The 15,215-nt window shown below is 37.1% G+C and overlaps 1 long non-coding RNA gene across 2 annotated transcripts; it reads left to right on the top strand.

The window, feature by feature from the left end:
* Positions 1–2,618: 2,618 nt before the first annotated feature.
* On the top strand, positions 2,619–13,440 carry LOC110922701. Of its 2 annotated transcripts, none has more exons than XR_004861102.1 (3): positions 2,619–2,768; positions 4,275–4,340; positions 13,402–13,440. It is a non-coding gene; the product is annotated as an uncharacterized LOC110922701 (long non-coding RNA). The 2 variants fall into 2 exon arrangements; XR_002583398.2 differs by lacking the exon at positions 13,402–13,440 and adding an exon at positions 4,646–4,730.
* Positions 13,441–15,215: the final 1,775 nt, after the last annotated feature.

Here is a 15,215-nt window from a genome sequence, read left to right as displayed (position 1 = left end):
TATGCAACAAATACATAGATATTGAAAGTTGCATATGTAGATATGAAACTTGGAAAAACCTGAATAGAATACCTATCCAGGATATTGTTTCCAAAAAAAAAAATAAGTAGAGGTATTACTTACATGGGGTGTAAAGTGAAAATTATAAAAGGGTCATGTATACCAGGTGTTGATCGCTTACTCTGGCCAAGTAAGTAGTGAACACGGGGTACCATGAACTTTTTATGATGGACATGCTTACATCTGATGTAGTAAGGGCGGGGTGAATAGGACTAACTTAAAAGGTACCCAAAAGAATCAAATGAGCAAAATATGTGATAATAATGTAAACGCACAGCCGGGTGACGGAAGCGTATTATATTAGGATAATGAGCCCGAGTGAAGGGACAAATAAACACGTAAAATGATTAGGATATGTATCGGGAGGGGGTGTACTTACACTCGAACCCGGAAAATGCAAACATGTAAAATGATGTAGACATGTATTGGGAGGGGGTGTACTTACACTCGAACCCGAAGAATATAAACATGTAAAATGATCAAGATATGTATCGGGAGGGGGTGTACTTACACTCGAACCCGGAAAATGCAAACATGTAAAATGATGTAGACATGTATTGGGAGGGGGTGTACTTACACTCGAACCCGAAGAATATAAACATGTAAAATGATCAAGATATGCATTGGGAGGGAGTGTACTTACACTCGAACCCGGAAAATGCAAACATGTAAAATGATGTAGACATGTATTGGGAGGGGGTGTGCTTACACTCGAACCCGAAGAATATAAACATGTAAAATGATCAAGATATGCATTGGGAGGGAGTGTACTTACACTCGAACCCGGAAAATGCGAATATGTCTCTAAACGGGTCATTTTTGTAAAACATCAAACTCGAGGACAAAGTCAGAATATAAAAATGAAGCAAGGTCTTAATGCATACCGGGAGGGTTGCAATAATAATGACTCCGGTAAAACACCCGGTTGATGGGTAAGAATTAAACACATGCGTAGACCGAGAGACGGGAATTCGGATGGAAAGTTAAAAGACTCGGGTTTTGAGTCATAACTAAAAGACGACAAGATAATGTAAATAGAAATTGTGAATAAATTATGTTCAACTATTTTAAAGTTGAACGGGTTGAATATAATATCATGCCGGACGGCATGAGTAAACACAAGCGGGATAATAGTAACGTTAAAAGCAAGAATAATGAGCCCGGTAATGGGACATAATCAAATACGAATGTGTGTAAACTGGATAATGGTGAGCATAAGATAAACCGACGCATAAATAACGTGAGAATTCATAAAGTCGGAAAATGTGTCCGAAAAGAAACGAATGTAGCCTTAGACTACGGTCAAGGTCAAAGAGAATATCAAGGCGAAACTAAATAATTTTTTTACAAAAAACAGAATGCCTTGACACCAAACATGTATTTTAAGGATGAAATGAGTAAGAAATGATCTACGGGATCAACCTAACCTTTGGGGTTATAAACAATGGAAAGGTCTACGAGACTAAAACGACCCACGAGTCATGACTAGAAAGAAATATATTATAAGGACCTCGCCTTAAAGAGGTGAAAGTTTAATAAAATAGCCCATAGACTAAGTGATAAAACCTACGGGTTAATTAGACAAAGCGAGGGAATAAATGGAGAATCCTCGCATAAAACAAAGACTGAAAAAGAATAAATTTTGGATTGTCAATATCCAGGTTTGGATAATTGACAAAGGCTAAAGAGAAGACGCTAAATTAAAACTTCGGTTTTGGTAAGAAATAACGTTTCTACAAAAATGAATTATGATAGACGTATAAATAGTAAACAGGAAAGATATAGGTTTTGACACTGATAGGTGCAAGACTATATATTCGAAAAGTGATAATGTTGAAAATAGAGAGTTGATATAAAACTTGGCGGAACATGACATGATCACGGTCAAGAAGTGTAATGTGAAGTAGAATCACATTAGAGCCGAGTGATGGATATTGCTAAGTTGATTAAACTGGTAGAAATGACGAGATTACGTTATTTCAAGTCGCATTATGTCGTATGAGATACGTAGATGATTAGTAACCAAAAAGATATGATCATACTTTTCTTGTAATACTAACAATTGGTTAACATATGAGCAATGCTCAATTGATTATCGAGAGCAAATGCATGGAGTTAAACTCGATAAGTTATGTAAGAAAAGGTTTCGAGGACGAAACCTCTTTAAGGGGGGTAGACTTGTAACACCCCGAAAACGGGTTTGGTAATCAAACCCCGTTAATACTAAAAGACGGGTAAAGTACCGTTAGTGGTAAAAATTTACCCGGTGAGTAATTAGGATTTTTAAATAAATAAACCTAATATTTAACAAAAAGCTAAATAAAGGCCTATGGATAAATAGAGTTTATAAAATGCCCGAGTTAACGGGACCTAAAATAAACTCAGTCGTAAATTTCCCCGAACCCACTAAATTAACTAGGAATATTTAACCTAGTTAATAAGTGAGAATAGTGTTAGAAATGGTTAGGTTGTGGTCTACTTAATAACTAACCAAACATGAGGGACCAAATTGGATATCTTGAAAATAGATTTATAAAAAAAAAAAACACACACAAAAAGGTGTGTTTGGTCGACATCTTCACAGGAGCAAAAAGGGGTTCTTCCAAGTGAACCCTAAACTCACAAATTGGATCAAAATCAAGGGAAATCAAGCCAAGATTTTGGGGCTTTAACTAAATTCGTGATCACCAAGCTTAGGAGATCACAAGGTAAGTTCAATTTCATCATTTGGTGTTATCTTGAAATTTCGATAAACACTTATAATTGAAATTCATGCTTGAATGTTGAATGTATGAGTGTTGTTATGTTGAAACCATGTCTAGGAACAAACCCTAGTTAAAAGTTTGATGATATAGTGATAAAAACTATGAAATTGATAATCACCCATATATGTGTGTAGTGGGTTTGTTAGAACAAAGTGATGAACACAAGAATTTGTATGCTAGATTGTGAAAAAATTGATGTTATGATGCAAGATTTGATATTGTTCATGAGTGCTAGACATAAGGGTTTGATTTAATGATTGAAACTTGGTTAAAAAGATTAGCCATGAACTAAATAGAAGAGGTAGAAAAATCATGCCCACAAGGTGCCCGTTAAAATGACTAAGTGAAACCGTGTTGTCTACTAGTTCGTATGTAGAGCTTGATTTGATGATTTCATGAGTAGTGGGGGTTATGACAAATCTTTGATATGTATGAAATTAAACATGATGGTGTATGAGAATCACCAAATAGGACTTGAATATATGTTAATTTTAGTTCTAGTTCTTAAATTGACAAAGATGAAGCTGAGAAGATGGTAAAATTAGGATTCATATGATGACTTCTTGAAATAGATGATGCTTTTGACATCTCTTAGCCTACAATCACTGTGTTATAGGTTTCTAACCATTACCAAGAGTTTAATAAGGGTTTTAGCCATGGAAATGGGTTGCATTTGATGATTTGGGTCGAATTTGAAAGGACCCTAAACATGATTTCCGAAGCTTTTTACATGGATTTTGACCAATCTTTAAAAAAATCATATAAAATCAACCGTTTATCCGATTTGGGTGTTCTATACCTTTTCGGAAAGCTTATGAAGTAAATTTTTACTGTTTTCAATCATAAGAAACAAATGTGGTTGTTAAATAGGCCAAAAAGGCGAATTAAACCTGCTGTTCAGAACTTGAAAGCTGTTGAAAAATGAAAATATAGTTGCTGAGCTGATTTTATAAAAATCATATAAAATCATAGAAAATTCGCTAGAAGGTGTACCTTATATGCTTGCGAAGGTATTAGAGTGTTCTAGGATCCATCTTTGAACATGTTGATCTAATTCAGATTTAAACGGGTCAAAATGGTCAATTACAGCAGCTAAATATAAAATCGTTGCACATAAATAATGTTCTAATTAACCAAGAAAAAGGCATAGGATTGCATATACTTGCTTTAGGCTTTAAGTATTGATTGTTGGGAACAAATAGCACTTTATGTGATATGCTTAAAGTGTTTAAAATCACTTACTAACTTGTTATATAAGTAATTTCACTAACGAGTCAAACGGTTAGTGAATGAAAATAATTATGGTGTGAAACTAGTTGTTGAATATATGGCATGCTTTGATTGATAAGTGTGTAAAAAAAAGGGTCCATAGGGTGATGGCCATTATATAGAATGACCAATCTAACCATCTTATGGATGTTATGATATAGTTGACTCTAAACATGCTAGGTGGGAGCTTGGAAAGGAACGGGTCAAACGGATCATGGATGCAAAGAATGTTTGCGCGGACGCGAGGTAAGTAAAGCTTACACTTTTTTTTAGGATACGTATTTACTTTATAGATTATAAACACGACCAAGGTTATATCCGAAATATGGGTTCCGACACGAAATGATACGGGTCGGGACGAATAAAAGGATAAAAACCATGTTTAATGGCAAAAAGGGGCGAAATGGGTTAAATAATGAAGTGGTAAATAAATACCATTCAAATATAAGTGCAAAATGTTTGGTCGTTTAGACTAAACAGGTCAAATGGTAATGTTAACACCATTTGACGAATAACGACTAACAAGTGCTTGTCGAGTCTAATGCTCACAGGGTAAAACGGCTTATGGAATTTACGTGGCTATGAATCAGCAAATTATTAAGGCAAGGTATTAAAATGGGTCAATACTTTGACCCGAGTGTAGGACCGGTTTTGACACCGTTCGATTGCGTAACGAACGTTCGACGTGCGGAATCCGTGAACGTGCGTGACCGAACACATACAATAACGTACTAGAACCGTGATTCTATTGATGAATATGACGTGTACAAGTAACAAGAATCACGTGGAGAGACTTTCTCTCTCTAGACTTTCTCTCTCTAGGATTAGATCTCTAAATCTCCAAATGATCCAAAAGTCTTTAACTTTACTACTAACTCCTCTATTTATAGGCCAAGGCTTTTAATGAGATTTCTCATTAATTACACAATTGCCACCTTGCCTTTACTATCTAAATATTCCAATAAAAGCTTGATTTCTTCGGTTTCTCGCTACGGCTCAGACTGACGAAGGCGATAGACATTAATGCACTAACAATCTCCCCCTTGGATATTGCCGCAGTCAATCTCGTAGCGTCTTGTCTTTCTCTTTTTCGAACAGAATCCTCGTGGATCTGTCTTTAGCTTCAGTTGCTCTCCCTCTTGGTATTCTCTTTCTTCAGGCCCCCCCTTTCGTCAAGCTTCCGTGCTTTTGGGATCGACGCCTGGCTTTCCGTAGCAACAGAATCAGAAACCTACACATCTCAACCTCTCATAAGACAAAATAATTTTGACTTTAAAAGAATTCACTCAAAATTCTCAAACATATAACACACAATATTGTGATTCAAATTAATGAATCATCTAAACATTTAAGGATTATCTTCCAACTTTACATCATCTTAACCAAAACAATTGTTCATCTTGTTTAGCCTTTGAGATTTTGAATATCAGCTTTTCAACATCAGTTGTCGAAAATCTTTTTGAATTTTTCAAAATTTTATGCTAAAACACACTAAAATCTTTTTGGATTTTAGGAAATATACTATATACAGACATATTTTTGTGAGTTTGTGTAAGAGGATCATATCAGTTTTTGAGACAAATCACTAGCACCGTTAAGCTTTAAACATATTAAGTTCTAAACGATTCACGTTGATTGACGATATATTTGTCCTCTTAAACTCAAACTAAAAACTTTCAAAATGTTTACCGATACGTTAAGGTATATTAATTATGCACTAAGTTCTTATGGACCCCACAATCTCAGCATATCCCCTCATCATGCAATACACTAACTCAAGTAATGCCTTTAAACTTTCATCAACTGTGATATGTGCGAAAACAAAGCAGAATGTTTAAACATTAACAATCAGGTCGATACTTCCGTATACGCAGAGAAAGTCCAATGTTTAAACAAAATAAGAAATAAAAAACAAGTTGAAGTTGTTTAGGCTTTAACCACCAGGTCGATACTTCCGTATACGCAGAGGAGGTCCAAAGCTTAAACGAAACACCAAAGAAAATAAATCAGAACGTTTAGGCAATAACATCCAGGTCGATACTCACGTATACGCAGAGGATGTCCAATGCTTAAACAAAATAAAGAAATCAAACAAGTTTAAATCTTTGCAAAATGAAATGCACAAACACAGCGACTTCTCAGCAAAGTTGTGAAAGTTCACAAACTTAACCAGTTTTTATGCTTTTTTGGCATTCAGCGATTACTGAGTAGGTACACAATCACGAAGGACAAAACTAAGTACTATGCTTTCAACCATGTTTCCCACTAGAACTAGGCTTTTTCATTTAAGTTTGTATCGTTATCGCAAATCTACTAGTCTAGCTGAGCCTATCATCACATCTTTAGTGAGACCGTTTATCACATTTTACTTGAGTTGGAAAAACGGTATGAAAGCTTACTTGTCAATTTAAACAGGTACGAGATAAGAATGTCAAATGCTGAAAAAATATCAAAATTTGCAGACGCATTACCTTCAGAGTGGGATGAATTTTTGATTGAATTGAAAAAGGATTCTAGGTTCTCAAATTTTTATTCAAATGAATTTATCAATAAGCTCAAAACACACAAGTATGAAAATGAAAAGAAAAAGAAAGAGTTGATTTTTAAAAGTTTTTGTTTTAGGGTAAAACTTTGAAGTCTTGCTAGTCTTAGAGGATTCGCCAATCTCGAAAGTCGATTTCGGCTTATCCTCCGACTTCAACGATTCACCACGTTTCAAAATACGGATCGGAGAAACCATCGGCTTTTTGCCCTTTGTGTCAGTCGGAGATTTAGGTCGAGGTTTTTGAATGTTTGACTTTTGAACCATTGGTTTTGAAACAACTTGTTTTTGAACACTTGGTTTTGAAATAGTTTGTTTTTGAATTGGTTTGACATCAACAGGTTTTTCAATGACTTTCTGACACTGTTTCGCCATGTGGCCGATCTCATTGCAGCGGTAACACACCCTTTTGTCATATTCGACAAAAGTAGATTTGACTGACTCTTCTTTCAACTTCTTTGCTGCATTGAAATCGTCCACAGCTTTTTGACTGAAAATATAATCTTTCTCATCGTCAACCTAGGACCAGCGACAAAAACTTCATTGATCTTCTCTTTCGGCTTAAACTCCTTCTTAGCCGATTTCTTTTCAAACTCGATTCCTTTGTTTTTAAAGGTGTTTTTCTTGTTTTGACCTTTACCAACCCCTTCTTTCTTTTCCGAACTTGTGGGACATGAAGTAACAAACGATTTTTTGGGTTTCGAAAAGAATTCATTGTTATTAACTTCGTTAATGTTCAATTCAACCAGTTTAAACACTTTTTCAACATTTTCGATCTTGACATTCTGAAGCGGGTACTCGAAGTCGGAATAAAGTTTGTCAGTTCCAATCATGGTGTATACCACCATAATTAGATCGTCATTGGTACTCTTTTCCGATTTCTGTACATATCGATCTAAGAAATTTCCTTCATCTTCAGAATCACTGGCTGCCTTCTCAGATTGAGCCTTTTCAGATTTCTCACTCTCCTCATCCAGTACCTGATCGACAACATTTTTGATAACCTGAGATTCGTTGTCGGTATCGGATGGTGAAAATGTGACATCTATGGTCTCAGGCAACTCATCTTCTATCGTTCTCAATTTGAGATTTAAAGCTGCTTCCACCCCATCTGGATATTTCTGTGTGTAATGACTCCACATTGGGGGTGGAACGCTCTTAAAGAGAGGTGAAGCATGTGGCTGTTGGGGAACAATTTGTTCAAGAACGTACGACGAAGCCACATAACTCATTAACTTCTTATCAATCCGATCGTTTTCAATTTTAACCAATTCAAGTTCCTTTTTAAGCGAAGCGATTGTGTCTAAATGAAAATTGACTTCTTTTTTTATCAAATAATGTTGCTTTAGCCAATTTTGTAGCTTTGTCATTTTCGACACTTTCTTTTTGTATCATCTTGATTGACCTTTTAAGAGTATCGTACGCCTCTTTCACTTGACGAAGGTCGAACTTAATCATATCAGCGTGGTGTTTCAACTCCTGATACTTAGTGTCTTTTTCAAGACACTCCGTGCATGGTTCTAAACATTGTTTGCACGGTGTTTCAGGGATTGAAACAACCTTTTCAACAACCTGCTCTACACACACAGTTTTACCGACATTGTTTGACTTCGACTCAGACAGTTTGACAGATTTGCTCTCCTGAACTCCAGATTCCTCTCGTTTGACAGACACACAAATGACAGACTTCGACTCCTCGGATTCTTAGTCTACCTCTTTGAGTTTTCCCATCAGTGCTTTGTCAGCTATGTCTTTCAAAACTTCTCCAGCCATCTCTTTCGACACATCTATCAACTCTTCAACGACTTCTTTCTTCTCTTCTAACCTTGGGCAGGATCCGGTCCTTGGTTCTTCAAAGTAACCTGCAAAAGATTCAGAAATGTTAGGAGGCAATACAGATTTCATTAAGCTTCCCAAAACCTCTTGCTCAGACTGGTAGTAATATACTCCAGTAGCTATTTCTTCCAAATCGACTGCATTATCAGCAGAAACCTCTTCAACAACCTCAGAAACATCTTCAGTAACTGTTTCCGGTTCAGACATACTCTCAGAAATCTCAACAACTTCAGCCATCATTGCTTGACCATCGCTACCGGGAATATACTTATCCCAGCTGAAACCTGCAACAACCTTCTCGTCGTCTTGATTCACAATCAGTGCCTTTTCTGGTTTATTCTCTATCTGTGGCCTCTGAACAGTTTGCTGTTGATTTGGTCGGTGATATGTCGCTTGCCTGTAGTAGTCGTTGGTGAACGGGTTTTGATGATTGTTGACTTCACAATTAGGACATTCTCGTTTGATGTGACCGCGCTCTTTACATTTAAAGCATGTAACTTTCGACTTATCAAACCCTAACTTTTGATCTGGGCCTAATAGACTGTTCCGGCCTATAATTTCCATGAAACGCTGAGCCCTACGCACCAAACTTGCCATACACCACTTGATGTCAATTAAATCAAGCTCTTCGGGATCGATTTGGTCGTAATCCTCCTTTGTCATGTCAGGATTACCAATCCTCCCTGTGACTAATCCCTCATAAGCCTCAAGAATGGAAGCGAGCAGTGCTATGTGCTGTTTTGCGGCTGTTTCAGTTATCTCGTTCCCATTCTTTATGTTTACCGCAATGTTGCACTGAACTCCAGAAACATATGCCTGATGATTTGATCCTATTGAGCTTTGAGGTGAAGGTTGTTCCTGAGCTTTGACATTTGGTTCAAAGTTCGCGAATGGTGAAAAATTCCCGGATTGCGGAGTGTTTGAAGAAACACTTGAAGTGTTATCAGCACTGAACCCTGTATGTATTTTTGGACCTTGATTGGTTGAGACTGTAGGGTTGCCTTTGTAATACAACGATACGTCCTGCTGCACACTTGCTGAGTTCATTTTCTTGATTTTCAGCAATTCCAACTCGTGGGCTTCAATCTTCTCGATGAATGAGCTGAGGTTGAGATTCACAAAATCAGAATTGTTCTTCAGCATCATTAGATACGTGCCCCACTCATCATATGGAAGAGCATCACACAACTTATCAATCCATTCTTCATTTGTCTTTTTAATTTCCAAACGTTTCATTTCGACCACAAGATGACAGTATCGTTCGATTAACTACTTTGTTGTCTCGCCTTTAATCCCAGTGAAGATATCAAATTCCTTTTTGATTAAGGCTTTCTTGCTCTTAATCATTGAAACACTGCCTTGTAATTTCAGCTGTAACGCTTGCCACATTGACTGAGCATTGTCTTCACGTTGCAATAGAACGAGAATATCTTCTTTGATGGCCTGTTGCAGAATGCTCACCATCTTCTTTTCAGCCTTGAAGTCGATCTGTTCAGATTCTGTCAAACTCCCGATGCCCTTTTCCAATCCCATTCTGTAACATTTGTGCCTGTAATCATTGTGAACAGTTCAATTATCAATAAAACAATGTTATTTGATCCCAATGTTTGTTTGGTTGTGTTTTACACTTTTCGTATTTTGACTTTTGTTTAATTTCAAACTCTACATCGTTTTCTGGAGGATTATACGCTAACTGGTGCTTAAACGTACCCAGTTTAACGCAACAAATACTCCGGAACATCAACATATACTCAACATACCTTAAATAACCTTTACATAACTTAGAAATATGTTTTGAAGGCTTTGGTATAGCAAAAACAAGTTAATTCGCTTACAGGGACTAAACTTGACAAACTGCGAAAGTATGCCAATTTAAACTATAACGAACATTCCGGAACATGTCCATAAGTTAAACATACCATAAATATCCTTTACATAGCTTAGAAATAGGCTTTGAGGGGTTTGGTATGCTAAAACAAACTTTTGGATCATTCAGGGGCTAAAAGTGTCAAAAAGTGCACAAGTTTGCACTTTCGCGCATAACTTACGTTCTGAATACATCCGGACATCCAAAAATTTATGTAAGCATCCTAGTATTATGCCTTAGTGTTTGGCATGAGAAAAATCCATTCGTCGCGCAATTTGGATCGTCTTTCGCGCTTATGCGCATTCCGTCGTAATTAACCGAACATCGCGACCGTACGGCCAAACGAACCGACATCCGACATATTTTTGAGCACATTTTAAGTTCCCTATACTTTAACATCATTTTAGAGCTTTGAAATGAGGTTAACGGGGCTTAAACGTGCCAAAAACGCATCAAATACCAAGTTTTGGTGCTGCAGGGACCAAAACTGCAATTCTGCCAAACTAGGGGCTTACGGACCGTAAGCCATAAGCCATACGGTCCGTAAGGAGTCCCTAGTACAGCAGAACCCACATTAAATGCTGATTGGCTCTTCAAGTTTCGAAAGACCAAATGGCCCTTGCCTCTTCCAGCAAATGAGGGGCAACCTCTGACTTACCACAACATTGTGACAAGTGGACGGACAAGATCGTGGCACGAAATCCAAGAAACGATCCTAACGGTTCCAGTTTTCCTATAAATACCCCCCCCCATTTTGCTCAAAACCCACACAATCTGATCTTAAGGCTCTAAGTTGGAACCATTGTTTCATACCTGAGCCATTTTGGTCTAGATTAGCATTCGGGGACCCTCCGTAAGTATTCTTTCGTTCTTTTATTCGCTTTTCGAGTCCGAAAGTCGAACATTGTTTGACTTTCTGCATTGACCAGTTTATGGTCGATGCGAAGTTCATTAGAACTTCATAACGTGAGCGTGATCACGATGGTTATAGTCCGTAGTGACTATACCTACTGATTACCACGTTATCTAGGCTCAGTGACGAGTCGTAGTTTCGGCCAAAATGCGCATTCTTGCGTATTTTGTAACCAAACTACTCGTGAGCATCAAAGCCGTTTGTTTTGATGCCAAACCTGTTTTCTAAACTTAGTTAAGCATGTTCTAACTTGCTTAGCTCGTCACTTTTAGTATAGTGCGTATATAGGGTCGTAAGGTAAGCGATCTAAACCATCGCTTATACTTTCGAACCCGACCCATTTGGTCGATCATTAGGATCCGACCAAACACATTAGGTGACCATAACTATAACCTTCCGAGGTTATACCTTGCGGTCACGATGTTAGGCGTTCCAGACGCGTTCTACGCGAACGACGCGTAAGGTAGCATAAGCTACCTAAACGGGTCGTGATGGGTCGCAAGCACTTAGGTTAGGTTTCATTTTAGTATGTAGGCTTTGTTAAACCATATTACACGAGTCTCCATACTCGTTTGGTTTACGTACCCGCATACTATCCGATCCTTCCGATTTGGTCCGGTATATTAACATAGCTACCTATTAGGTGCCGTTTGATATCCCGTGATCTTTAGCATTATCTGGTTATTATACAAGAACTCCAAAGCAATCTCAGGTGAGTACATAGAACCCCTCTTTTACTGTTTTCCAACTGTTTTGGGGTGAAACACATGTGCCTATCTGTTACTTTCATGCTTTCCATGTTTTCACATCGTATATCTGCTATGCTCATTAGTACATTATAGTACATGATTTCATTACATTTTATGCTATGTATGCCCATTGTGTGCGTACTTAGTACATTGATTTGCATTACATTTCTGTTGCATATGTTTACTCAGCATATGGACACATTGATTTACATGAACATTTTTGTTGCATATGTTTACTCGGCATATGGACACATTGATTTACATGAACATTTTTGTTGCATATGTTTACTCAGCATATGGACACATTGATTTACATGAACATTTCTGCTGCATATGTTTACTCAGCATATGGGCACATTGATTTACATGAGCACTTCTGCTTTGTATGTTTACTTAGCATACTTAGTACAATTGTTTACATCACATGCCTTCATTTTGTTATGACATTTGGTTTGTTTAACATGGGACAATACATTCATTAACATTGATCATGCCGTTCGTTAGTAGGTAGTGGTACCATAGGAATTGACAACTCCCGTTTCTGAAATCCTGGGTTTGATAGGATTGGAAGGAATGACCGAATTCGATATACATAACTTAGATAAACCTTTAATTTGTCTGAGGGTTTATCGCCATAGTCTCAAGGCTTGGATGTATGCATAGTTTACAATACCGCATAAATGTTAATATCAATAGAGCATGCATTTTTCCACAGAACATAACGTTGATTTAAACCACGTTTTACTTCAATGACTTGTTTTGTGCATTTTACATATGGTTTAAGTTGATACATTTCGCTTACCATACATGATACATTTTGGGATACACATTACATGATTTACATTGAACATAAACACGTTGACATTGACATACACATTTGGTGGTTTTCATTGCACATAAACATTTAACATGGTTTTCACAATAACACTTGACATTTGGTTTATACATGAACAATTTGCATGGTGGATTGGTTTGGGTAAATGGTTTGAGTAACGTGGAGTATGTAATATGATGCAAACATGGTGGATACGCAGCTGGTACTTCCTATATATAAATGTTTGTATAATATTACATATCTTAGCGTTATCTAAATCATTTCAGTTTAGACATATAACATTTTATAAAAATAACATACTTTTCATAAAACATTGTCTTAAAAAACAACTTATTATATTCAACTCATTTTACTTGGTTACTCGTTTAACCTTGCACTTATCTATACATATCACCTGATGTTATCGTTTTTCAAATGATTTACAATGCAAGACAAATTACAAGGTTCATGACTGACTGTTATTAAACATTTCTTTAAACTCAAGTCATGAATCCCATTTTCACAAAACCTATGTATCTCACAGGCATTTTTATGCTGACGTACCTACTTTCACATGTGTTTTCAGGAGCTATTCCATAGGATGTTGATCACGATACTAGGGCGGACCTGTGCCTTAGAGACTAAAACTGAAGATAGACTTAGTTAACTATGTTATAAACTCTTTGTTTTCCTGTTTAAGACAATGTACTACCCTTGTTTAATAAATAAAATGTAACTTTAATTTCCATGGTTGTATAACAATTAATTCTGTCCACAACACTCCCTGACGTTTTCCGCCGCGGTTGCATGTTACACGCGGTCGGGGTGTGACACATTCCATTAACTGGTGGTTGATACTTAGCCTCTATTTTCATCCAACACTCGAAGTGATTGGCTTGCACCCAGTTTTTGAAACGACCGGACCAACCCACATATTCATCTAAACTCATGAGCTTTGGTGGCTTTTGCATAGTCCCCAATTCATTCTCCATGTTAACGTTCTGCATGATACTCGCCGGACTTTGCGTAGCCATACCACACCCCGCAAACAAGTTATATGTTGGTGCACTAAATGTCTATCGCCTCCGTCAATTCAAACCATAGCTGAAACTGTAGAAATCTAGCTTATATTGTAACAATTAGATAGTTTTAGTAAGGTGGCATTTTGGTAATTAATGAGAAATCTCATTAATTCCAAGGGCTATAAATAGGAGAGTTATGACATAAGTTAGAAGACTTTTGCTCCATTTGGTGATTTTGGTGATTCAAGTTTAGAGAGAGAAAGTCTAGAGAGAGAAAATCTCTCCAACGTGATTTTTGCTTGTACACGTCATCTTCATCAATAAAATCACGTTTCTAGTACGTTATTGTGTGTTCGGTCACGCACGTTCACGGATTCCGCAAGTCGAACGTTCGTTACGCAATCGAACGGCGTCAAAACCGGTCCTACAAGTGGTATCAGAGCTAGGAGCTCGATTGCACAATCAAACACATTGATTCGTACCAGAATTCAGCGTTTTCAGATCCGAATTTCATCAAATTCTTCATTTTTTTCGCATTTATCATGTTTTTCACCGTTTTTCGTCAAATTGAACGGGTTTCTACGGTCTAAGTCGTCTGATTTTTTGATATGTTGTGCGAAAGCACCTGATTTACAACCCTACCAAATTTCAGATTCAAACTCCTAGCCGATTAGGAGAAATTCGAGTTTTTAGGTCCGATTCCGTTTGAATCAGCGACTGTCCGTTTGAAACTGACACTACCGTTTGAACTGATCGTTTGAGGGTGTGAATGTTTGAGGGTACCGTTTGAAACACGATGTCCGTTTGAAAGTGATACATTCCGTTTGAAAACAAGTGCTTTCGTTTGAAAATATATGACCTTCCCGTTTGAAACATGACTACCGTTTGAAAATTGCATGATCGTTTGAGTTTGTAACAGTTTGAATTGATGTATAATTAAAGTTGTCGGTCACGTGAAGTTGTCAGCCTCATTAATCTTTTTATTATAAAAGAAACAGCGGCCCAATCAGAATTAATGCAAGCTTGAAGTTGTCGGCTGGCCACTCACTTTGGTTCAGTACACAAAATTTTGTAAACATTTAACTGTTGACTATCCATTTCATTGATCCATAAGAACAGTTATCGGCCCAATCAAGTTTTTTTGATTTAGTGGATTTTTGCGGCCCATGTGCATTGAACTAATAATTGCTTGACAGTTCATTAAAATCGAAGTAAAAGTGCATGTGATTGAATATTAAAGATTTGTCATCATCATGTGTTTTGGGCGGTCAAATCAGGTTTGAGTGTAATAGTTGTTGTCGGCTTTTGCAAAAGAGGATTAATTAAAGTTGCATGTTATTTGTTTGCTAGCCACGAGATTAATAAGCTTGTATGTGTT

This window comes from Helianthus annuus, chromosome 6 (assembly GCF_002127325.2).
Source record: "Helianthus annuus cultivar XRQ/B chromosome 6, HanXRQr2.0-SUNRISE, whole genome shotgun sequence".
In the NCBI taxonomy this organism is placed as follows: Eukaryota; Viridiplantae; Streptophyta; class Magnoliopsida; order Asterales; family Asteraceae; genus Helianthus; species Helianthus annuus.
Note: the sequence above shows the minus strand (reverse complement) of the source record. Positions and strands in the feature narration are given on the sequence as shown.